This window comes from Lasioglossum baleicum, chromosome 8 (genome assembly GCF_051020765.1).
Source record: "Lasioglossum baleicum chromosome 8, iyLasBale1, whole genome shotgun sequence".
Taxonomy (NCBI): domain Eukaryota; kingdom Metazoa; phylum Arthropoda; class Insecta; order Hymenoptera; family Halictidae; genus Lasioglossum; species Lasioglossum baleicum.
The window spans coordinates 3025132-3050235 of NC_134936.1; the positions used below are offsets into that span (position 1 = coordinate 3025132).

Here is a 25104-nt window from a genome sequence, read left to right on the forward strand (position 1 = left end):
AAGATATCTAAAAAAATAATTCTATTTGACTCTATACGAATATTTCTTGCACCATATATGACGCTATTTAAAAAGTGCGTGTAACATTATTTTATTTCATTCTGAACTGAACCACTTCCTGAAACATGATTCATTTATGAGTACATTGTGCGACGAGACGAAGAGCTAGCAGACGAAGTCGAAGTCGAAATCTTAAAAGAATAAGGACTCTCCGCGTCTCTTTTTTTCCCGACGCTGTCCTTCTTTGTGTCCGAAACTTGCGTCGCTCATTGCATAAGCAAATATCATCGGAATTATATAATTTTGGTATCATTTTCATAAAAAGAAACAAAATTCACCAAATATGTTAAGGAAAATCCCATAAAAAAATAATGATAAATAATTAAGCTTTGTTGTTTGATTAGTAGTCTCACACCGATATACCCGACCCGACCCGTATCATGTTACAATGTTTCACTCCACTCCACGGCGACCGAAGCCCCCGAGCTTCACTTCCCTTTTCTCCGTTCGTCATCATAGAATAGTGTTTCCTGAAAATTGAATGTCTCTGGCCAGACTCGAGTTTTCGACATTTATAGCAAGCTTGCTATAATCTTATCTTATATGTCAAAATTTAGTTTTCTATTTAAAATATTTTGTTGTTAAAACTCATTAATAGTTTTAAATAGTACTTGAATATATTTAAAATGATATTGGAATATTGGAATATTACAATTTGGAATGAAGGGCCTAGCCGGACGAGATAGTCCTTCGAATTATTTAAACAGCCGTTGTGCCATTCAATTTTCGGTCCATTTTCCCCATGTACTTGCATTAATTTAATCATATAATTGCATTTAATTGAAATTGATATTTGAGATTTTTTGGTTCAAAATGTTAATTACACAAAGTGAAAAAAACGCAAAAATTCGACAAATGCAGGTTTTTTAGAGAAATTGAAAAATAGCATTGATCATATTTTTAGACTATCAACATATGTACCAGAACTTTTTTTACGACAGCTCGTAAACGACAAAGAGGGACTGAGGTACGAGGCAGCCGACACAGTTCAAAAGGCTGCGTACCGATTACATCAATGCACATAGGAAAGTTTTTTATTTTTCAATCTTTTTTACGGAATTACCAACGTATTTGTGAGATCCTTCTAATTAAAATGAGCCTAAATACGGCATAATTTGAGCCATATTTACTTATTTAAAGTGTGATAATAATTACTTAATATAGGTTATTATAATATAGGTCATTTAATATAATATATTTATAATTATAAATAATTTAGGGATGTGCGGGCCGCTCGATGTTCGGGTTCGAGTCGGGTCGGGTCGCAGAAAGTCCGGCGGCGGCCCTTCGATTCGACTTCGAATTCGTCGGGCGGGTACGAAAAGAATCGAACAAGTTCGGGCGGACGAGTTATTGCGTTATCCGAGATTCAAATACTCTGCGTTCTTATGACATAGATAATGGTAATAATGGTTTTCTTTCTTTACTTATAACGTGATTTTTAATATACGTGGTCTTTTTATAACTACATTAGGTATATTCGCCAAACGCGTGCCTGCTCTTTATTTGTATTAAAGCTTGAATAATGCACGTTTCATGTGAAAAACTTAAAAGACAATATTTCTAGCTTTTTAACGAATTTTCTCCGAATGAACTTAGATATGTATCGATAATATCATTAAAATGTCTTTACGGAAGTTATACAATATACCTAGAAGATTACAATATGGTAAAGTATGGCAATAATTAAAAACGAAATATAAATATAAACATTATACGTATTATATTTCGTGTTTATATTTTATTCTGTATTATCTATAGGCTCTATATAATTAACTTTCCGATTTTATAGGGAAGTTATTGTAATGACCCCGAAAATCGAAAATCGATTTTTTAGCAGATCTTCACGTTTCATGGTCATTGCAGTCATTTTAGACTATTTTCAGCAAAATGTTCGTATATGTGTGTGTGTGTGTGTGTGTGTGTGTGTGTGTGTGTGTGTGTGTGCGTGCGCGCGTATGGCCGTTTCTATGTAATCAAATTTTTCGTTAACGTTTTCAGAAAAAGTAACAACGCAATCAGGATGATGAATGATGCAATCGATATGCCCCGCTGTAACTTAGAGCTGATTTGATTTTGGTCCATTTTGGTCAAGTAGTTTTTTAGTTTTTTTAGTTTTTTCGAAAGAAGTTCATTCAACAATGCAATTTATACGAGAGAACGGAAAGTTTCCACCGAAGAAACAAACGTAATTACACAAAAAAAATTTTTTTCGATTTCTTTAAAATTAAAAAAAAAAATTTTTTTTTAATTTTTTTTTGTACCTTACGATGATGTTTCCGCTTACAATAATCGAAAATTATCCCAATGCAAGAGTGAGTTAATCATCTCTACTCGCGAGAATACATTTTCAAAGAATATCGATGAAAGTACAAAAAAAAATTTATATTACAATCTTTAAAAAAACAATCAGTTCAAAACGAATTATTAACTGAGATTAAATTGAAAATTAATATAAACTATATGATAATTATTAATAACATTGATGTTGAAAACGGATTGATTAATGGAGCACACATGCGGAATATTAAAATTTATTACTTTTCAAGAAAATACTAAAATTCCGTCTATATTGTGGTTAGATTTTCAATTGGCCAGAGTAGGAGTGAAAGTAAGAACTCGTTATCGCGATTATATGAAAAATGCACAAATATTGATCAAAATTTTACACCAATAATAAAAATATCGAATCAAGTAAATATGTCGAGTGAGGAAAAATATCAAATCACACGTAGTTAATTTCCAGTGGTTCCTGCTGAAGCGATTACGATTCATAAAAGTCAGGGACAAACATACGAGAAAGTATGTTTGGATTTTAAAAAATCAGAAAGGCGAACTTTACAAATATTGTATGTAGCACTGAGCAGAGTTTCAAAATTGAGCGCAGTTTATATATTTTGGGACAATTTAAATTAACAATATCGAAGAAAACCAAGATCACTACTGCAAACCCGGATAATGAGGAGTTGTATCGTTTGCGAAAAACTAATTAAGACAATTTATTTTGCAACATTAGTATGCTATAACAAGGAACCAAGCGAGCAACGAGCATACGATGTTGGTTTAATGTGACGCCATATAGCAAACATTTTGATAAGTAGAAAACTATTGAATTTCCCTGAAAACGTATAATCTTCTTAAAACGTACAGTTAATAATGATAATAATATACTGCAACTAACGAATCGGGAAGTTCTTTGTGTGGCTCGTGGAGAGTCACACACCAAATAAAAAAAAAACATTAATAGCTATAGGTACTACTAGCCATGCGTACCACTAACCCTTTCGCAAGAGCAGTCCTATCCGCGAGCGAGCAAAGCGAGCGAGCAAAAACAACCCTACTCGCGAGCGAGCGAAGCGAGCGAGCAACAATAACCCTCTAGTTTTTTATTTTATATGATTTTATTTTAAGTTAATTTCTATTTTATTTTATATTGTATACTATATATTATCTTTTAAGAATTTGTGTAAGATTAATGATAGTTAAGTAGGTTACTTAACAGTTAATAAAAACATCACCCACTGAAAAGTTATCATAACTTATTACATACCACGTTGTAAATATTTTCTTATAATTTTTTCACGTGAAACGTGCATTATTTCAAATTTTAATACAAATAACGATCATGCACATGTCTGCCGAATATACCTAATGTACTTATATAAAAATCACATTATGGACAAGTTATGAAAGAAATACGTACCATTATTATTATTATCTATTTCATAAGAACGCACAGTTGATTCTCGGGTATCGCGATAACTCGTTCGCGCGATCTTGTTCTATTGTTTTAGAAGCCGCCCGACAAAGGTGAGTCATGAGTACACTGCGGATCTTTATGCAAAATAAAAAATGTTTGCATTGATTGCACGGCATATGAGCCAAATATAAATTGTATTCTTCTTTTAATTATCCTATTAAGCTGAAACTAATACGTTGATGTCCTTAAATATTTTTAACATGTCCACTGCTTTAAATTGAACGTGTACATTTTTGTCATACATGCATAAAATCCGCAGTCTAGTCATAAGCTTCCCGATGTGTCTGATGTATCGCGTACCCGACTCGAGCCCGATAGGCGAAAAACCAAAACAAGGTAATAAAAGTAGTGGTTTTTTCCCCCTCCCCAAGTTAGCACAGGGTCCTCGAGGTCGAAAACTGAGATTCGACACCCCAGAGTACCCCTAAATGACGTGTCAAAATTTCATTAAGTTCGGAATACTTTCCAGGTAGACGCCTTTTTTCGACCTGCCGACTGGACTATATGAAAAAACTTGACGACACTGAGGAAAATGAAAAATTGAATAACTCCAAAAAAAATGGAAAACTTAATGACTCCGAGAAAAATAAAGAACTTACTGACTCTGAGGAAAATTAAAACTTTAATAACTCTCAGTTAATAAGCTGTCTTCAATGCCTCTTAAAAATGCAATTAATCGCATGTAGTGATTGATCAGGTGTTTCTCTCTATATATTAAAAAATATTTAAAAATCCTTTGACAAATCTGTTTTGTGGCGTCAGGATACTGCTGTCGATATTCCATCACAGTTTGTATAGTATATATTATTTCTCCACTTTGTTTCTATGTATATAAAATTTTAATATGATCCTCCATTAGTTTAACGCCCCGTTCAGCGGTATTATTGACCACCTTCAGTCTATGTTTCAGTCAGTCTACTTATTATTCATAATAACTTCTTTTTCCGATATTTCAACTGTTTTTCTTTTGTAGATTGGAGCGTATTAATGAATTTAGTTAAGGTAGTAGAGAGACTTCCAGGATTGCAAGATATTCATTTACTCATTTCTCGATAATACAAACACGGGGTTTTTCACTAGTCAAAAACGCTAGATAAAACATCGATCTAGGGCGCTATCTGCCTCAAAAGTCCTATTTTTTCGATTACGAGGCGTAATTTTCATTATTCGGCAGCATGTAGCTATGAAAATAGCTATATGCGCAGTTGTATGCTTCCGAATAATGCAAATTACGCCCCTTAATATCTCTGTCAGTTATGTATATATAAAAAAACTCTTCAAACAAAAGTTGTAGTATATAAGGAGGTGGATATAGTATCAGAGAAAAAATTTTTTTTCAAAGTAATTATTTCAAGTTTTCAAAGTCACGGATGTTTTTTCTATCAACAACTGTTTATGCTACATACGGATTCTTAAAGAGAAAAAAGACAAATTCAACGATATATCATAATGTCTATTTATGTAAAGATTTAAAAAATTCAAAATTTTCAAATTTGCTGCGCCTCATTTTCCCATGATCCAATCGGCCCCAAAATTTTTCCAGATCATTTTCTCAACATTTGTTACAATTCTGGTTTACGGGACAAAAAAATTTCATGGTCGAAAAATAAGGTCCACCCTAATGTCCATATACGTAAATTACGAGAAGCAGTAAAGGGTGCTTAACGTCGAAGAAGAAAATCCTGGTAATTAAAACTTAATATGTACTACATTCTACGTTATTAGAATAATTGTAGTTTAATTATGATACATTTTATATCAACATTTTTTATTTACACTTAGAAACGCACTGTCTCGGAAGGAAATGGACATTCGAGAGAAGCAATAAAATTAGAGCATCATCGCGAAAAAAGATGAGTTTGCAATAACCTCAATATTTTATGAAATTCTATTATAATTATAGTTATGACTGTGTTTTTTTATTATAGGAAGACAGAAGATCAAATAAACTTGTGTATGCTAGTATAAAATCAATTTATATATATTATACAATTTATTTTATTATTTGTTTGACAACTAATAAATCTACAAATTGTTTCATAAACTAAAAAATACTTCCTGCATTTTCGTATTCTCCAATCAGTCCAAATAAATACCATCAACCTGTTCTCGATCATATACCAATTTTTATTAATGCAATTATGACAGTAACAAAACGTTTCTATTTAAAATGAATACATATTTTGAACATAGTTTTAACATTTTTAATTTTTTGGAAGGTTAAAAAATGTAATTAAAAAAGTAATGAAATATAAAAATAAAAAAAAATCCTCGCTGCACGGGGACCCGAAGGCTAGCTCCAGATTGCGATTCATACGCTCGACGGCTCGACAGTCGAATTTCAGTTTCGTTTCCGTAAGCCGTAAAGCATGGCAACATGGCAAGTTCTAAAAATAGATTGTGGCTCGCACAAGCAGCGCACACGGATATAGTAAAGGTACGCTGGGAGTGTAGCGCGCGGGCGCGTTGCTAACACGATACCAATACAGTGTCTTCTGCACCGACGAAATGCCGTCGTTGGCCTCCTGTTTCTCATTCCAGTCAGAATATATCCTAGAGGGCGTAAGAGAACACCGAAAAATTCGAGTCCCGCCAACTCCCGTAAGGCTGGCAGTCTTTAACAGTATCTCGTCGGTGCTCTGGGCACCGACGAGATACTATTAAAGACTGCCAGCACCGACGAGATACTATTAAGGGTGTGGGTCCGGCTTGAGCGAGAGTGTGGTGGCACCCTAACACACCGCTAGACACTGTATATGTACACGAGGATTGCAAGGGTTTCGTACTTTACAAAGTACGTCTCGCTAATGCACATTTGGAGCCTCTACGTAGTCACAATCGATAGATAAAAGACCCACCAATTGCCGTTGCTGTCTAAAATGGCCTACTTTTGCGTTTTCGAGGCGTAATTTTCATTATTCGGCAGCATGTAGCGGAGTTCGACAAAAATTGGGCGGCGCGACAGTGCTGCCACTGTCGAGACACATACATTTTCTTAAATATCGAGAAATTTAGGGTTCTTATAGAAAAATCAAACAGCAACAGAAGTTTTGAGGTCACATACAATGCCAATGCAACGTTTATTATGTTAAACCATACGTGTTTAAACACACACTTTGTAAAGTACGGAAACATACCCCTAAACGGAGGTTTAGGATCCAAGTATAGGTCCGGCATTTTTCGCTACGGGGCGCTAACATCTGATTCTGCTGTATCGGTAAAACAGTGGACGAGAAAAAGCATGTTCCCGGTAAGTTGGGCTTCATACGTAAACGTGACGTCACTATACGGCTCACGATGATGCAGCGTCAGTGTGTAACTGACAAACCATTTCTCTATTATACACATTTGGAACCACTACGTAGTCTCAATCGCTAGATAAAAGATCAATCTAATGCGTATGGTGTCTAAGATGGCCAACTTTTGCGTTTCCGAGGCATAATTTTAATTATTCGGCATCAAGATGTCTGTACCGCGCGGCGCACTCACACACTCGTCACTCGGGCAGCGTGTACGTGTGCCTAGGCGGATCGCAAGGGTCCGGTTCTAGTAAAAGTACGTCTCGCTAATGCACATTTGGAGCCCCTACGTAGTCTCAATCGCTAGATAAAAGATCAATCTATTGCACATGGTGTCTAAGTTGGACTAATTTTGCGTTTTCGAAGCGTAATTTTCAATCTTCGGCAGCAAGATGTCTGTACCGCGCGGCGCACTTACACACTCGCCGCTCGGGCAGCGTGTACGTGTGCCTAGCCGGATCGCAAGGGTTCGGTAACTGACAAACCATTTCTCTATTATACACATTTGGAACCACTACGTAGTCTCAATCGCTAGATAAAAGATCAATCTATTGCGCACGGTGTCTAAGATGGTCTACTTTTGCGTTTTCGAGGCATAATTTTAATTATTCGGCAGCAAGATGTCTGTTCGGGAGGCTCTGCAAGCAGGCTTGACTTTGACCAGCCATACCGCGCGGCGCACTCACACAGTAACCGCTCGGGCAGCGTGTACGTGTGTCTAGGCGGATCGCCAGGTTTCGGGAAGCTTCAAATCATTTTTCGTTCTTCGCCGCCTCCTGCACTAGGTATACTATATCTATATCTATGCCATGTAATACCTTCCTATACCTGGTATATCATAGAGCACTATAAGGGTCGTTACGGGGAGCGAGACGCGCGGGAAGCACGAACACTGGTTGAACAATGCTGGCGTTGCCGACAACTGCTGCAAACCATTTCTCGTCCTCCGCTGCATCCTCCGCCGTATCTTCCGCCGCATTATAAATTGTTATTATTATTCTATACATTATAAAAATTCAAGCAATTATTTTAACAATTAATTATTAGATTGGAACGAAAGTTCGTAGCGTTTTTAAATAAAAATTCAAAGATGAAATTAAGATATTTATGTATTCATAGGATCATTGAATAACAAATACATTATAAAAATTGATTTATTTATTAATAGTATATTTAAATATATATATATGGTTTGTACGCGCGCCGGTGAATCTCCGGGGAATGCAAAGTGCACATTTTATAATTTATAATTTATTATAATTTATTGTAAAAGTAAAAATTATACGGGCCGCCTCTTCGGCCTCCGTCGCGCCGCGCGCTGCCCCGCGTCCTATCAACCCTTTGAAGACTTCCTTCAGTGCCTGTCTCCTTAGTATTTTCTGCAACATATAATAAAAATTAATGATAATGAAAATAACATAGGATACCTAGTTGGGACCTGGGATTGAACACTGTTATGATATCGGTTCCGGTTCTCGAAACAGTTATGAAGAATCTAAATGGTGTTGTAACTGTTACGAGTATATCGGTTCTGGCTTACATATGTAAATATCGATTACGGTAATGGTTTTGGAGAACCGATATTATTTCGGTTTTATAATTGTTAAATTTCGGTTCTGGATGTCGGTTCCTGGTTTCCGGTCTGTATTATGTATTGTGTTCGGCCTTATATATTCATTATTCAAGTAGTTCTTTATTGTTATTCATAATTTAAACAATTTTTAAATGAATAAATTTTTATAATTTGTCTCTACATGCATTAATTGAATTATTATTCCAATAATAATTTGTTGTTAAAACAATTGTTTAAATAAACATTATTATGTAAATGGTAATTTAAACAATGAATATAGAAACAAACTATACATTATGAAAATTGATTTCTTTAAACTATTGTTTCAACAATAAATTGTTATTCAGATGATAATTCAAATAATGCATGTAGAGACAAATTATAAAAATTTACTAATTTAAAAATTATTAAATTATGAATAACAATAAAGAACTACTTGAATAATGAATATACATATGTATAAGGCCGAACACAATACAGAATACAGAACCGAAATCGGGAATCGACATCCAGAACCGAAAATTAACAATTATAAAACCGAAATAATATCGGTTCTCCAAAACCGTTACCTTATCCGATTTTTACATATGTAAGCCAGAACCGATATTCTCGTGGTGTAACAGTTACAACACCATTTCGATTCTTCATAACTGTTTCGAGAATCGGAACCGATATCATAACAGTTTTCAATCCCTGGTCCCAACTAGGCCTCTTATGTTATTTTTAGTATCATTAATTTTCTTTTAAATGTTGCAGTAAATACTAAGGGTGCGCCTACAGTGCATCCTACGACCGACAGACATGGTGACGTCAGAGCCGTCTGGCAGACATTTCAAATGTGTGGGTAGGCCCAGGTAGGCCCGTCTGTGAGAGGCCCTTCTAGTTTCGTCCTGCATCAACCGACAGGACGGCCCTTGCACCATACAATATTTCGGTGCAGCGTTCACTTCAAATAATTTTCATGTCGCCAATTTTGAAGTATCCGTATTTTTAAAAACGGGGCCGTAAAGAGGACACTTGGGGCTATATTATCATTATTTTTATTTTTTTTATTTTCTGGTGCTTTCATAGCAATGCACCTGTTTAAAACAATTGCAAAATAAACTATGAAAACAAATATTTTCTGAACTGAAATAATTTTTATTAAATACTCTGATGGTTTCACTATGAGTAACCAAAACTAAGTTTCATCAATTTGCTAGTTTAGCCGTTATAATTTAATGAAAAACTTGTGACACACAACTCATATTACATGTCCGTAAAACCAACAGTTTTCAAGATTTCAAAGAATTCTTCGAGATACGTCTATATTTTGCTAAAGACTGCAACATATTCAAATTTGAACAAAATTCGAAACAGTAGTCTTATCTCGCATGGAAAGATTCATGTGCACTAATTGTATATGTATATGTAGATTAACTCTCATGGAAGTATGGATACTCGAAAATAATTAAAAATTAAAACAATTAGAAGAAACTGCGATTTACATAGATCAATCGTAAACAAAAAAATTCAAATTGCAATTTTTGAGAGAAAACCTCTCTTAAATCCATTTACTTCGTTATTACTTTATTGTCGGAGCCACGAAGAAAAACTCGGACATCTCCCTATACCTCAATAGCAATTATGTGCTATAAACCTTGCAGACCTCCACGGTCAGTTATGGGCTGCAGCTAATCATCTTGGGGTTTCCCGTCAAACCCGCACACCATGTGCAGTGACTCTTTTATCTGTCTTCCACTTGGAAGACACTTTTGGCCAAGTAGAGATGGGACACCTTTCATGTAGTGAAAAAACATTTTCAATTTGTTTATGTCCAACAAGTAGTCCAATACAATGCCCGAATTACTATATAATTGAAATACAATGTAATTCAATTCTGTAATTGAATTAGCAAAACTCTGAGTGGGTTAAGATATTACACCGTTACCGCCCACTACTACGCGATTGTCGGGGTGGCAAGGCGCCATCTCGTATGGGTCCGAACTGGTGACATTGTATTGATGCGAGCGTGAGAAGAAGCGTCCCAGGCAGGACTACGGTGACGTGTCTCTAGGAACGAATGAGCGGCCGATTGGATCAGAGCGGAGGAGGCAGACCTCGTTTCACACGCATTTTCGGCTGTCGACGAAATATTGGCTACAGCGGCCACACATACCATGTAGCGTGCAGCGTCGAAGTCAAAACATTGGGACTACGGGCGCGGCTGTGGTGGCAGATAGGCAGACCTAGCAATGATAGGCTCGATTTGTTTATGTGCCGTTCCCGAGGCTGTTCTCTATGGAGAGGTTTATGACAGGTCATTACTATTGAGCTGGAAGTCGACACTTTATCGGACATGACGTGTTGACTTGTTTTAAATTAAAAAGTACTTTACAGTAAAACATTATGAGTAGGACGCGTTAAAAACAGCTTTCTGGAAAATAGCTTCGCTGTCGATCGCCCAATAATGACCCGACCATTTGCATGCCCAATGTTTTACAGCCGCTACGCTATCGTACGTCGTACAGTGGTGCAAAATCCCCAAAACATGGCAATAATTCGTTTATTATGTCATTTTTAAAAATCTATGTGTATTGAAATACATTACAGTATTAATGCATCGATCATAGATTGTAATAGAACCTAACCCAAACACTGACATTGGAAAGAACTGTGACATACATTTGAAGGAAAAAATTTTGTCTCATTTCTTTGTTGTTTTTGCGTATATGCACTCCTTGATTTTCGAAAGTTTCATAGTGTAGATATTACTCAGTGCGGTGAGTACATTACTTTAAATTATAAAAAATGCAAAGCTAATCATTAATTTTTTTTGTATACATATTATTAAGACCCTATGGTGCCACCGATTTTTATTTGGTTATAATCCAAAAATTTGCGACTTTATGTTACTTTTCCACAAATAAGGTCACAATGGTTTTAGAAAGTGCGAGATAAACGATTATTTCGAATCCACATTTATTAATATTAAGATTTTTAAAACTAAGAAAATATGAAAAAACTATCCGAATACCCAAAGTCACAAGTTTTTCATTAAATTATATCATAGTGTAACCATAAGAGTATTTAATAAAAATGATTTCAGTTGAAAAAATATTTGTTTTCATAGTTTATTTTGCAATTGTTTTTTAAACAGGCGCATTGCTATCATACCGCCAGAAAATTGAAAAAAAAAATTATGATAATATAGCCCCAAGTGTCCTCTTTACGGCCCCGTTTTTAAAAATACGGATACTTCAAAATTGGCGACATGACAATTATTTGAAGTGAACGCTGTTTCGTCCTACGCCGGACGAAAATTGAAATTATTTGATTTTCCTCCTACGTCGTCAGACGGCGAGGCCCCATGATACCCCAAGATACGGCGGAGGATGCAGCGGAGGACGAGAAATGGTTTGCAGTAGTTGTCGGCAATGCCAGCATTGTTCCCCATAGCTCCCCGTAACGACCCTAGTGCTCTATGCTATACCAGGTATAGGAAGGTATTGCATGGTATAGATATAGATATAGTATAGGTACCTAGTGCAGGAGGCGGCGAAGGACGAAAAATGATTTGAAGCTTCCCGAAACCTTGCGATCCGCCTAGACACACGTACACGCTGCCCGAGCGGTTACTGTGTGAGTGCGCCGCGCGGTACGGCTGGTCAAAGTCAAGCCTGCTTGCAGAGCCTCCCGAATAGACATATTGCTGCCGAATAATGAAAACTACGCTTCGAAAACGCAAAAGTAGACCATCTTAGACACCGTGCGCAATAGATTGATCTTTTATCTAGCGATTGAGACTACGTAGTGGTTCCAAATGTGTATAATAGAGAAATGGTTTGTCAGTTACCGAACCCTTGCGATCCGGCTAGGCACACGTACACGCTGCCCGAGCGGCGAGTGTGTAAGTGCGCCGCGCGGTACAGACATCTTGCTGCCGAAGATTGAAAATTACGCTTCGAAAACGCAAAATTAGGCCAACTTAGACACCATGTGCAATAGATTGATCTTTTATCTAGCGATTGAGACTACGTAGGGGCTCCAAATGTGCATTAGCGAGACGTACTTTTACTAGAACCGGACCCTTGCGATCCGCCTAGGCACACGTACACGCTGCCCGAGCGGTGAGTGTGTAAGTGCGCCGCGCGGTACAGACATCTTGCTGCCGAATAATTAAAATTATGCCTCGAAAACGCAAAAGTTGGCCATCTTAGACACCATACGCATTAGATTGATCTTTTATCTAGCGATTGAGACTACGTAGTGGTTCCAAATGTATATAATAGAGAAATGGTTTGTCAGCTACCGAACCCTTGCGATCCGTACTACTCTTATACTACACTATACAGTGTATGCGCTTGAAGCGTGAAACGGAACGCACCCTTACTGATGCAGTGACGGCAGACAATGTACCCAGCTCCCCTACTGGACGAAAATGTTATTACTTAGGTTCTACTAGCGGCCGCTCTTTCGTTTTTGGCGTGACCATCGAAAAGTCGTCAAGGTCAACTGGGGATCCACACCCTTAAAGACTGCCAGCCCCTGTGCTATTCAGCGAGCCCGGTAACCGGGCGCAACGGGCGCGGGGATAACGTGAAAGTTACAGTGATCTGATATACCACATCGCTAAAAGTTCTAAATAGTGCCACAATAATGCCAAAACATCGTCTGAAATATGGCGGAGAATGTAACATTTAATAATAATCGATATAGTTTCGTGATAATTCGCATTCTCACCGATGCATCGCGACGAGAATCTCCTCAGTGGTCTTCTTCACCGACAAAATGCCGTCGTTGGCCTTCTGTTTCTCTGGATGGAGCCAGAATATATCCTAGAGGGCGTAAGAAACACCGAAATATTCGGCCTCGCCAACTCCCATAAGGCTGGCAGTCTTTAAGGGTGTAGATCCGGCTCGAGCGAGAGTGTGGTGGCACACTCACACACCGCTAGACACTGTATACGTACACGAGATTGCAAGGGTCCGGCTCTAGATGGTATCCGTCTCGCTAATGCACATTTGTGGCCCCTACGTAGTCACAATCGCTAGATAAAAGATCAATCTAGCGCGCGAGCTCGTAAAAGTGGCCTACTTTTGCGTTTTCGAGGCGTAATTTGCATTATTCGGCAGCATGTAGTGGAGCCGCGAAAAGCATTGGGCGGCGCGATAGTGCTGCCATTGTCAAGAGACAAACGTTTTCTTAAATATCGAGAGAAGTGGGATCCTTATAGAAACGGTGGGAACCTCGCGCGCTAGCGGGGACACATACAATGTCAATGCAATGTTTATTATGTTAAAACAAACGTATTTAAATCGACCGTTCATCTAGAGCCGAAGCACCGACGTCGGTGGCCGAAGCATACACTCATAAGGGACGGTTCTCTGAAACTACACCTCCGGTATTTTTCCGCTACGAGCGCTGAAGTCTGGTTCTTGTCATTCGGTCACCAGGCAATTCAATCACTGTATCGATAAACCGGGGGTTGAGAAGTGTTGCCGGTAAGTTAGGCTTCATACGCAAACGTGACGTCACTATACGGCTGACGATGATGCTGCGTTGGTGTGCTCGAGTGAGAGTGTGTAGCACAGCTCACCGCTCGGGAAGCGTATGCGTGTGCCTAGACGGATAGTAAGGGTTCAGCTCCCGACGTTATTCGTCTCGCTAATGCACATGTGAGACCCCTACATAGTCATAATCGCTAGATAAAAGATCAATCTAGTGCGTGAGTTCGCCCAAGTGGCCTAATTTTGCGTTTCCGAGGCGTAATTTACATTATTCGGCAGCATGATGTCTGCTCGGGAGGCTCTGTAAGCAGGCGTGAAAGCCGGACCTTGCCGCGCGGCGCACTCACACACTCATCGCTCGGGCAGCGTGTACGTGTGCCTAGACGGATAGTAAGGGTGCGGCTCCGGACGTTATTGGTCTCGCTAATGCACATTTGAGACCCCTATGTAGTCACAATCGCAAGATAAAAGATCAATCTAGTGCGTGAGCTCGCCCAAGTGGCCTACTTTTGCGTTTTTGAGGCGTAATTTACATTATTCGGCAGCGCGATGTCTGCGCGGGAGGCTCTGTAAGCAGGCCTACAAGCAGGCATACAAATTTAAAACTATTGGGCTATCCCGGACGACCATTGCAAGACACATTGAGGAACTGGCACAGGACGTCGCAAAACAATTGATTCATGTAGGACGTAGTTTTATTGTATATAGTTTAGCCCCGGATGAAGCAACGGATATAACAGGTACACCACATTGCCATATTTATTCGCGGGGTAGATAAAAAGTTGCATATTACGGAGGAACTGCTAGATTTTTGCACATTAAGCAACAGCACGACAGGAGAAGATATAATGTTGTGCGTAGAGGAGGCGATCCACAATACACAGTTAGATTTTAATAGATTGGTATCAGTTACTACTGATGCAGCTCCCTCGATGATGGAAGTATAAAGGTCTTGTTGGTCGTCTCCGTGCAAAATTGCAGAATCTGGCAGTTCCTCATGAAATAAGCGTTATTCATTGTGCAATTCACCAAGAAAATTTATGTGCAAAAAGCATAGAGTTAAAAAATGTAATGTCAGTCGTAGTGAAAACAACTAATTACATTCGAAGTAATGGATTAAAAAGAATCCAATTTAAAACATTTTTAGATGAATTGAACTCCGACTACGGTGAATTGCCATTACATTCCGATGTACGGTGGCTTAGTCGTGGTAAGATGTTAGATAGATTTTTTAATTTACGTGAGGAAATTATGTTATTTATGGATATGGCGGGTAATCGTGTGCCAGAATTAGAAGATAACAGTTGGTTATGCGATTTAGCATTTTTGTGTGACATTACAGATTATCTAAATATATTAAACAAAACATTACAAGGAAAAGACATAACCATGATAGATTTCTATGATAGCATTTGTGCATTTAAAACAAAGATAAATTTATGGATAGGCCAGTTCGGCGCAAAGAACTAATGTCATTTTTTGAAATTGAAAAGTGTCAACACTGACGTAATTAATATCGATAAATATGTCCAAATATTAACAGACTTAGAGGGAGAATTTTCAAATCGTTTCCAAGATTTGTATAAATTACACGATCATTTCCCAACAGTAGCAACTCCATTTTCTATTAACGTAAATACAGTTCCGCCAAATTTGCAATTGGAATTAATAGATTTACAGCACGATAGATTATTAAAGCAAACATTTAACGATACAAATAATATTGTGCAATTTTATGAGAACTTTCCGCATAATAGATTTTGGCATATCCATAAATACGTTGCCAATATATAATCGCCATGTTCGGATCAACATACCTGTGCGAACAATTGTTTTCCTTCATGAAGAAGACCAAGTCACCGGTACGAACAAGACTGTCGGACCATAATTTGAAATATACACTAACATTAAGCACGTGTCGAACGATCATTCCTAATATCACAAGTATAATTAAAGAAAAAAGGCTTAACAAAGGAAAACGTTCGACTGACATAACAAATTTTGATTAGATATGCTTTTTGTAATCTTTTTATGATCCCAATATGCAATGTGTGGGTACCAGTATGTACATTTTCTCCACTTTTTATTAATTATTAATTTTTTATATTTCTTATAGTTTTAAGTACTCATGTTTCCAATTTAAGTATGCATATACATGTAAAGAGAATATACTCTCTTTCAAATTTTGCGCGCTTGGTATGCTCCGCGCGCGCTTCTATGACACCTGCTAGATGTCTCATCGATGATTTAAATGGATCGACAGTTAGCCAGTGAAAGAGAGAGAAATAGAAGATTCATAAGTGAGATCACGTGCCAGGATTAATCGTGATAAACAATATAGTTGACGGAAGCAGAACTGTGAAGGAGAGACGAATAATAAACCTTAATTGTCGTTTCTCTTATTTACAGGTAACTTGTAAATTTTGTATATACACTGTAAATATAATACCGGTTATAATAAAAAAATCTCTTATTTACAGAGAAACAAATTTGGTTTATTTATTCTCAATCTGTGAGACAAAAGATATTATATACATATTTCTATTTTACATGTATTCTTAAGTATATGTACTTTTAGTTCTCTGTTTTCATTAATTTCTTTGCGTATTGTTAAGTATATGTATATGTTTAAGTGTAAATATTTTTATGTATAATATATCCCAACAAAAACATTCTGTAAATAGGAGCCAAGTTCTTATGGCCGTAAAAAGTTGTGAGATCAAACAAAATACGGCCAAGTTCGTTAGCTTAGAAAAATAAGTATGTTGTTTGATCTCACAACTTTTTACAGCCATAAGAACTTGGCTCCTGTTTACAGAATGTTTTTGTTGGGATTTCATCAATTTTTGTTGAAATTTCATCAATTATCAAGTAGGTATCAAAGATTAACACTCTGCCGGCGAATTAGAACCCAACTTTATCTAGATTTTTTTTGTTATAGTTTTAGTGTAATTTTCTACCTTATTGTAATCTACCAGTTTGAGCTTTTTGCCATTACCTCGAATGGCGCTATACGAACGTTTGAAGAGAGCAGATGATTCTTTCCGGAATTTACACGGTTCCTTATGGGAAAAGCGGCATATTTCATTTTCTCCATACATAACCTATTTCGTTTTTTTTTTTAATACAGCCCCTTTAAGGTGTAAAATTTCAAACTTTGATAATTATTCCTTTGAGTGTTTGTTATGGTGGACCTATGTATCAAATTTCAAGCTTGTAGGTCAATGGGAAGTACCCGAAAGGTTTTGATGATCTGTCAATCAGTCGGTCGGTCGGTCGGTCGGTCGGTCGGTCGGTCGGTCGGTCGGTCGGTCGGTCAGTCAGTCAGTCAGTCAGTCAGTGACAAATTTAGCGATTTTTGAGGTCCTATATCTCGGAACCTACTAATGTTGGAAGATTAATGTTTTGTCAATATTGAGACATGATAGCATTTAACAAGTGTACGAAATTACATCTCTCCATCTGCCTCCAGTGTCGAGTTATAAGCCTCTAAAAAACGGCTAAGTTGTTTCGTGTAAAAGGAGGTAGTGCAAGAACTTGGCTGGTGCACTACCGTGCAGCTAGATACTTTTTACATTTGAATTACTTTTCTCTTGAAATATGTATATGTTTTTAGCTGTGACATTAAAATAATGTATTCAAAAACATTTAAACAACATATTTTTACTGTGATTTACTGTGAACAAATATATTTAATTCAGTTGCCCCTTTCCGAGGGCTCCTTTACACCGAATACGAGTCTACGCTCCCTAGTCTCGCGGATGACACTCGCACACTTTTCGACTCACGCGTGGCTTCAGCCGTTTATAGAAGTAGGAACAGGTATTGCTACAAACATACTATATGTATGTGTACTTCTCCACCACCTATGCCGACCATGGCAATTGATTGATCGCTCGCTCTGTCTCGTCCGTTTTGTATACATCGGACTCGCTCTGTCGCTCTCAAAATAGTGAAATAGCGCTTTGGGACCACGAAAGCGTGTGAGAGTGGGGGCGGCGTCTACGTTGTTGTAGTCTGACCACTCCGGCGCGCTCTCCACTTCCCCACGCCCCTCCCACTCGTCTTCTCTCGTGCTCTGTTTACAAGTCACGCTTAGTGGGTTCCCCTTCCATACGTCCGATCTGCTCTGAGAGCATACGGGGAGCAACTTGGGAGCACGGGAGCTGCTCTGAGAGCAAAGAGCTGTGCATGCCTGCTTTAAACTATCATAACTTCGGGAGATGGATTATGATGGATCTATATTTTGCACGATCTTTTAGAGGAGATCCTGCCGAAAATGTTCCACTTTGTCAGAACATGGGGGTCCCCGGGGATGACAACTTTATCCCTTGTCAAAGGTGAAAAACTTCGACGATTTTCCTTAGTTGATTAAATATATTTTTTTATAATAAATTATGAACAATGATGTTTAGTTCCTGGTGCGTTCTCAACATAGATATACATTCTTCATATAAAAAAAAATTGGTCATTTAATCTTCAGTAGGTTTCCCAGGACATCATTATGAAGACAAGGAATTTTTTCGGTGATAAATCGTATCTGAAAAAGTTTGATCTTTGAACGTTTATTGTAACGAGAGTTTTTAATAGCTTTAATTAATATTATCGTTTTCGAATGTAATAGACATTTAAGAAACATTCGTTAAAAATCGATATGAGGACTTTGAGTTTTTAGCCAGTGAACAGCTAGAACGTCGATTTTACCCACTGTGCGCCGGCAAGCGAGTGTCGGTGGTACGCCGCGACATCGCAACGAACAAGAGTTTCTCGATAATGTGAACCCTCTCCGATTTCGATGAGCTTTGGATATGTTGTCAAGACCATGATTCTGAACAACATTTCTCTTTGGACATTTTGTATAATTAATTTTGTATAATTTGTATAATTGGTGCAGGTCTTCGACCAATCCATTTAGATCCAAACATTTGATTTAAAAAGTCTGGAAGCGGCCGACTAAAGTGTGGTGGTGCTCTATCGTGCATAAAATAAGTAAAACGACGACTCTCACGCGGTATAATAAAACGCAGATCGGTCAACAATCGTGAACGTAAAAATCTAAGGTAATTCTCACTTGTTAAACGATTTGGAAGATAATAAGGACCAATACTTCTGTTTCCTAGAATAGCTGCCCACACATTGACTGAAAAACGTCCTTGATTGAAATGTTGTATCATGGCATGAGGGTTTCGATAATTCCATATTCTAACATTTTGCAAGACTGTGTCTATGTCAACAACTAGAATTTCCATTTGAAATCTCCAATTTCTATGAATAAAATTCATCTTACAGCCGACAAAACTTCCGCATCAATTTTTGGTTAAACGGTTGAGTTTGACCCATAGTTCCTTTGACACTTTTTATCCTCATGGTGCGTAGAATACAATACAATAAAAAAATTTGACCTTGAAATTCAAGGTCAAGGACAATTTTGCGGCAACTTTTTTTTACAGATCTCCATCGATCCGAAGATGCAGAATACGCCTATGCTTGCCAAGACCAAACATTTCTTAACACCCTGTACAGTGTACAGGTGAAGCGTACAGCGTGATTGAATGTTTATTTTCATTCAACGACCTATAACAAGAGATTACGAGACAGAGATGAAGTAATATCAACAACCAGAGGCAGCAAGGAAGTGTTCGATCATTTCCTCAAAGTAAATTATTTTTCATCACAATTGGCTTAACCCAGACCACGAATGACCTTGACCCATAGGTCATTGTACGCGTCATAAAAGGCTCTACCCGATAGTACATAAAAAAACATACTATTTCATTTTAAAAAATGAAGGTGACCTTCATATGGCCTTTACGCGTCCACCTAAAAAAGAGCTACTAACATCAGATTAATGACCCCTCGAAACCAACCAAGTTACATCCGATGCATTTCTTCCCAACACCAATAGCAACCGAGTTATTCAGGTGGCCCTCGTCTAGGCCCTCACCCTGTATACAGGGTGTCCCAAACTAAGTGTAAGTCCCGGAAATGGGAGGTTCCTGAGACCATCCTAAGAGACATTTTCCTTTGCACCAATGTCAGCTGCGGCTTTGTTTAGGAGTTATTAACGAAAAACACGGACCAATCAGAGCGCGCCCTGGGCCGCCGCGCCGCGCCGCGCCACGCCGGCAAGCGAGTGTCGGTGGTACGCCGTGACATCGCAACGAACAAGAGTTTCTCGATTATGTGAATGCTCTCCGATTTCAAATGAGCTTTGGATATGTGGTCAAGATCATTATTCTGAACAACATTTCTCTTTAGATTTTTTGGCGATCGGCTTTAGTTTACGAGATTATCGCGAGAAACTTTACTTGTAAATCCATGGGATCGATGTACTACTAGCTTCCATCCGATTTCTATGAGCTTTGGATATGTGGTCAAGACCATTATTCTGAACAACATTTCTCTTTACTCTATTTGGCGGTTGGCTTTGGTTTACGAGATAATCGTAAAAAAAGAGAAGAAACAGAAACTGATTGTATTAAAAACTCACGTATTCAGCCGTAAAACCATTTGCTGCTTCGAAATGTGTGTCACCGGGTCACTCGGTGACGAACTGCACAGATGTCTTCAGGTATACGGCAGTACCGAAAGCCAAGGGACGTACGGCCAGGTCGACGAACTGCACTGCCGGTGGTAGAAGGCCTAAGGGATGCGCGGTCAAGTCGACGATCCAGAATTTAACTTTCACTTTCGAATCGATAAATAATTCGTATGTTTATTTCACACAGATGCCTTGAAATTTCTCCACACTCACAATCACTGTTCACATTTGTCAACACATAGTTATGCACTAATAATAATTGCCATATCCCTTGTACTGCTGCACAAATCACAACAATCAGGTAATGCAATCACTAGACTGCGGATTTCATGCATTTGTAGCAAACATGAGTAGGTGCATTTTAATACAGTAGAGAGATTAAAATAATTTCAAAACACCATAGTATTATTTTCAACATCTTAAAATGATCACAGTGAGAATCAAATATCTGTCTGGCTCCTGTCCCTTGTAATAGCGGCAGCCAACATTAATTTTGCATAAAGATCTGCAGTCTAGTGATTAGTTTAAATATCAATATCAAAAACACAGCTAATAGCAACCGTTAGCTTTGAATTGACAAGTCTTTGGAGATGTACTCTCTACCGCGGCTCGAACGACACTGATTTTCCGCAAGATTTTTCTAAAGAATTTAGGAAGGGCATTTAGAGTGTCGAAATTCGAAATGCACGCAGTAGCACGTTTACGAAAACGACGGGACGGTTAGACGAAAAACAGAACGCGAAGAGGACTGCTGTAAGATTTACGGCAATCACATGTTTAGTTTTTCCTGCAGATTGGTACGCAGAGTCGATGGGTACCCGTTCGAAAACGTCGTCTGTCCTTCTTTTAGAAAGTTTCTTAAGGAAGGTATAGGACAATAGGGATGGAACGCTGACCTGACATTTTTACCCCTTGCTGGGTAAAAGGACGGATGACGTTTTCGAACGCACGGTTACCCATCGACTCTGCGTACCAATCTGCAGGAAAAACTAAACATGTGTTTGCCGTAAATCTTACAGCGGTCCTTCTCGCGTTCTGTTTTTCGTCTAACCGTCCCGTCGTTTTCGTAAACGTGCTACTGCGTGCATTTCGAATTTCGACACTCTAAATGCCCTTCCTAAATTCTTTAGAAAAATCTTGCGGAAAATCAGTGTCGTCCGAGCCGCGGTAGAGAGAACATCTCCAAAGACTTGTCAATTCACAGCTAACGGTTGCTATTAGCTGTGTTTTTGATAGTGATATTTAAACTAATCACTAGACTGCGGATCATTATGCAAAATTAATGTTGGCTGCCGCTATTACAAGGGACAGGAGCCAGACAGATATTTGATTCTCACTGTGATCATTTTAAGATGTTGAAAATAATACTATGGTGTTTTGAAATTATTTTAATCTCTCTACTGTATTAAAATGCACCTACTCATGTTTGCTACAAATACATGAAATCCGCAGTCTAGTGATTGCATTACCTGATTGTTGTGATTTGTGCAGCAGTACAAGGGATATGGCAATTATTATTAGTGCATAACTATGTGTTGACAAATGTGAACAATGATTGTGAGTGTGGAGAAATTTCAAGACACACATTTCGAAGCAGCAAATGGATTTACGGCTGAATACGTGAGTTTTTAATACAATCAGTTTCTGCTTCTTCTCTTTTTTTACGATAACCTCGTAAACTAAAGCCAACCGCCAAATAGTCTAAAGAGAAATGCTGTTCAGAATAATGATCTTGACCACGTATCCAAAGCTCATCGAAATCGGATAGAAGCTAGTAGTACATCGATCCCATGGATTTACAAGTAAAGATTCTCGCGATAATCTCGTAAACTAAAGCCGATCGCCAAAAAGTCTAAAGAGAAATGTTGTTCAGAATAATGATCTTGACCACATATCCAAAGCTCATTGAAATCGGAGAGCATTCACATAATCGAGAAACTCTTGTTCGTTGCGATGTCACGGCGTACCACCGACACTCGCTTGCCGGCAAGGCGCGACACGGCGCGGCGCGGCGGCCCAGGGCGCGCTCTGATTGGTCCGTGTTTTTCGTTAATAACTCCTAAACAAAGCCGAAGTTGACATTGGTGCAAAGGAAAATGTCTCTTAGAATGGTCTCAGGAACCTCCCATTTCCGGGACTTACACTTAGTTTGGGACACCCTGTATATATAATCTTGTAAAAAAGTGACCTTAAAATTTTTTCCCTTACACTGTTACATGTGGCCCTTCAAACAGTGTAACTTTGTCCGAAGAAGCTTTTTTGTACAACGAAAAGTAACGGAGATATTTAGGTGTTCTGTTTCTTTAAATTAAATTACCTTAAACTTTAAATTAAATTACCTTAAATTAAAGTTACTAGCGTTTTCAGTCACAAAATGAACTGAAACGGACACTAAAATAAAAACCTCATATATTTACAAACATACACGCTTGATTAGATAGACTTATTTACACTTCTAGTTATACATACATCGTTTCAGTTTTGTACACACATCCATACACTGAATACACACCTACACTATAGGAGAGATACTGACGATCTCTAGACAGAGAAATATAGCCATTTTTCCCAAAAATTCGTGTTTATTACGGGAAAACCCTTACGACCGAGGCCAATTCCTCCGAACCATGATTGAGACTTCGCGGCCGCAGCCGAGGCCCCGCGGTCGCGCCCAGTCCTTATTTTATGATAGACAGGTAGTCACCAGTTACTTGACTTGCACGAAAAACCGAAAATCTTGGATTCTAAAAACATTTATAATAACCAGAATCCTGTTCAGAGTTTTCATCGATTACTGAATGTTCGTCTATCGCCGTGTGGGCACACAGTCATCAATGCTTGTCATGTTTACTCGTGCAATTTTTACTCTAGTCCTGTCAATTTTCAGAATATTAAAAAAAATCTTTCACAAAACATTCTTCATATCAGATACAATTAAGTAAGTAATTTAAGGTATCAGTCTTTTAAATCTCGTACAGCTATCATATTCGTTTATGTGCCGTCACAAGAAAACAAAATTCCGTTTTACACTAGAAGTATTAATTTTATGACCTACATTGATTAAACATTTTTTACTCTTCTCAGTCAGTACTATGAACCACAAAAATCTTAAACCCTCTTCATGAGTGATCGCAAACTGTTCACGAACTTTAAAGTTACATTAAACAATTAGTGGCAAATTGTGGCAGCTGATTTTTACAAGAATTAAAGAACAGAGTCTACATTACGAAATTAAAGAGGAGATTCGACGAATACGCGTAAATTTAGTTACTTACATTCGAAAAAGTGAAATGCATGAAGTAAAATATTGTCTACCTTTGAATACGGGTATTTGGAAAATTCATTAACTCTTGCAAATTCTGAAATTACAGAATGAAAGTACGTACTGTCTTCTACAAAACCCATGAAAGGCAAAATATTCGCATTTAATATTAACGTTTACCAGTAGCAAAAGCACTGACCGTTCTGGGGGACTCTTAAGGTGAGCGCATACTAGAGGGTCGCGGGAAGGCCGCGGATAGTCTCGGGAAGGCCAAAGCCGCCGATGGACGTCCACGCGGGAAGAAATCTCTAGCGGGCCGACGGCTCCACAGCAGGGAGCAGGGCTACCTGAAAAAAAGGTCTCCGTGGGCTCCCCAACTCTTTTAGATAAAGGGGCCTATTGCACTGCGTATTGCACGAATGGCCGTGGCCGTGGCCGGCCGTGGCCTAGTACGCGCAGACGACTCTTAGGTAAAAGGGGCCACTGAATTTGCCACAAAATTGCCACTGCCTATTGCACAATGTAGATTTGCGTAAACATAATGCTGCACAATAATTATTGCGCAATATGCTTGATCGTGAATCAGAGTTGTGCAGAATTACAATTGAATTACTCCAGGAATTAATAATAAGAAATTAATAATAAAAAAGACAATTTCATTAGTTAAGTTCGCAAAAAATTCGATTTTTTTGCAAAATTCTGGGGTCGTAGACAAAGAAAATAATTAATCGCTCTATCTCATTTCTATCGAAAGTTTTTGGATTTTGACACAGATTTCGTCCACATTGCCCACCGTGCGGCACTCACGAGATGTGAAACACTCCAGTAACTACAAACAGCTGTTAGGCCGTTATTAGACTAGGCCACTGGTGGGCAACTTGGTGGCGCAACTTGGTGGCGCCACCGAATTGAAGAGCTTTTATGAATCGGTAACTGGTGGTACCACCAAGCGTTCATTCCCGCTGTCGATGTAACGCTGTGTCGTGTTCTTATGTATTTTACGATAAATGTGGTGGTAATTTGAACGTCAATTGTTCATGTTTTCGCGATGCTGGTGGCGCAACTTGGTGGCTTTGTCTAATAGGCTACATTCAAATCAATACCCCGGCTGGTGGCGGCG

General features: G+C 38.3%; 1 protein-coding gene across 2 annotated transcripts in view; it reads right to left on the reverse strand.

Annotated features, from left to right (window-relative positions):
- LOC143211678 (putative cytochrome P450 6a14) overlaps positions 1-25104 on the reverse strand; it is a 78405-nt gene that overhangs the window by 33246 nt on the left and 20055 nt on the right. The window contains exon 2 of one of the 2 annotated variants that reach the window (XM_076429544.1): positions 23235-23466. The exons of the other annotated variant lie outside the window; for it this stretch is intronic. The gene's annotated coding sequence lies outside the window, so the exon portion shown is untranslated. The remainder of the gene's footprint in view (positions 1-23234; positions 23467-25104) is intronic. 2 annotated transcript variants of the gene reach the window in all.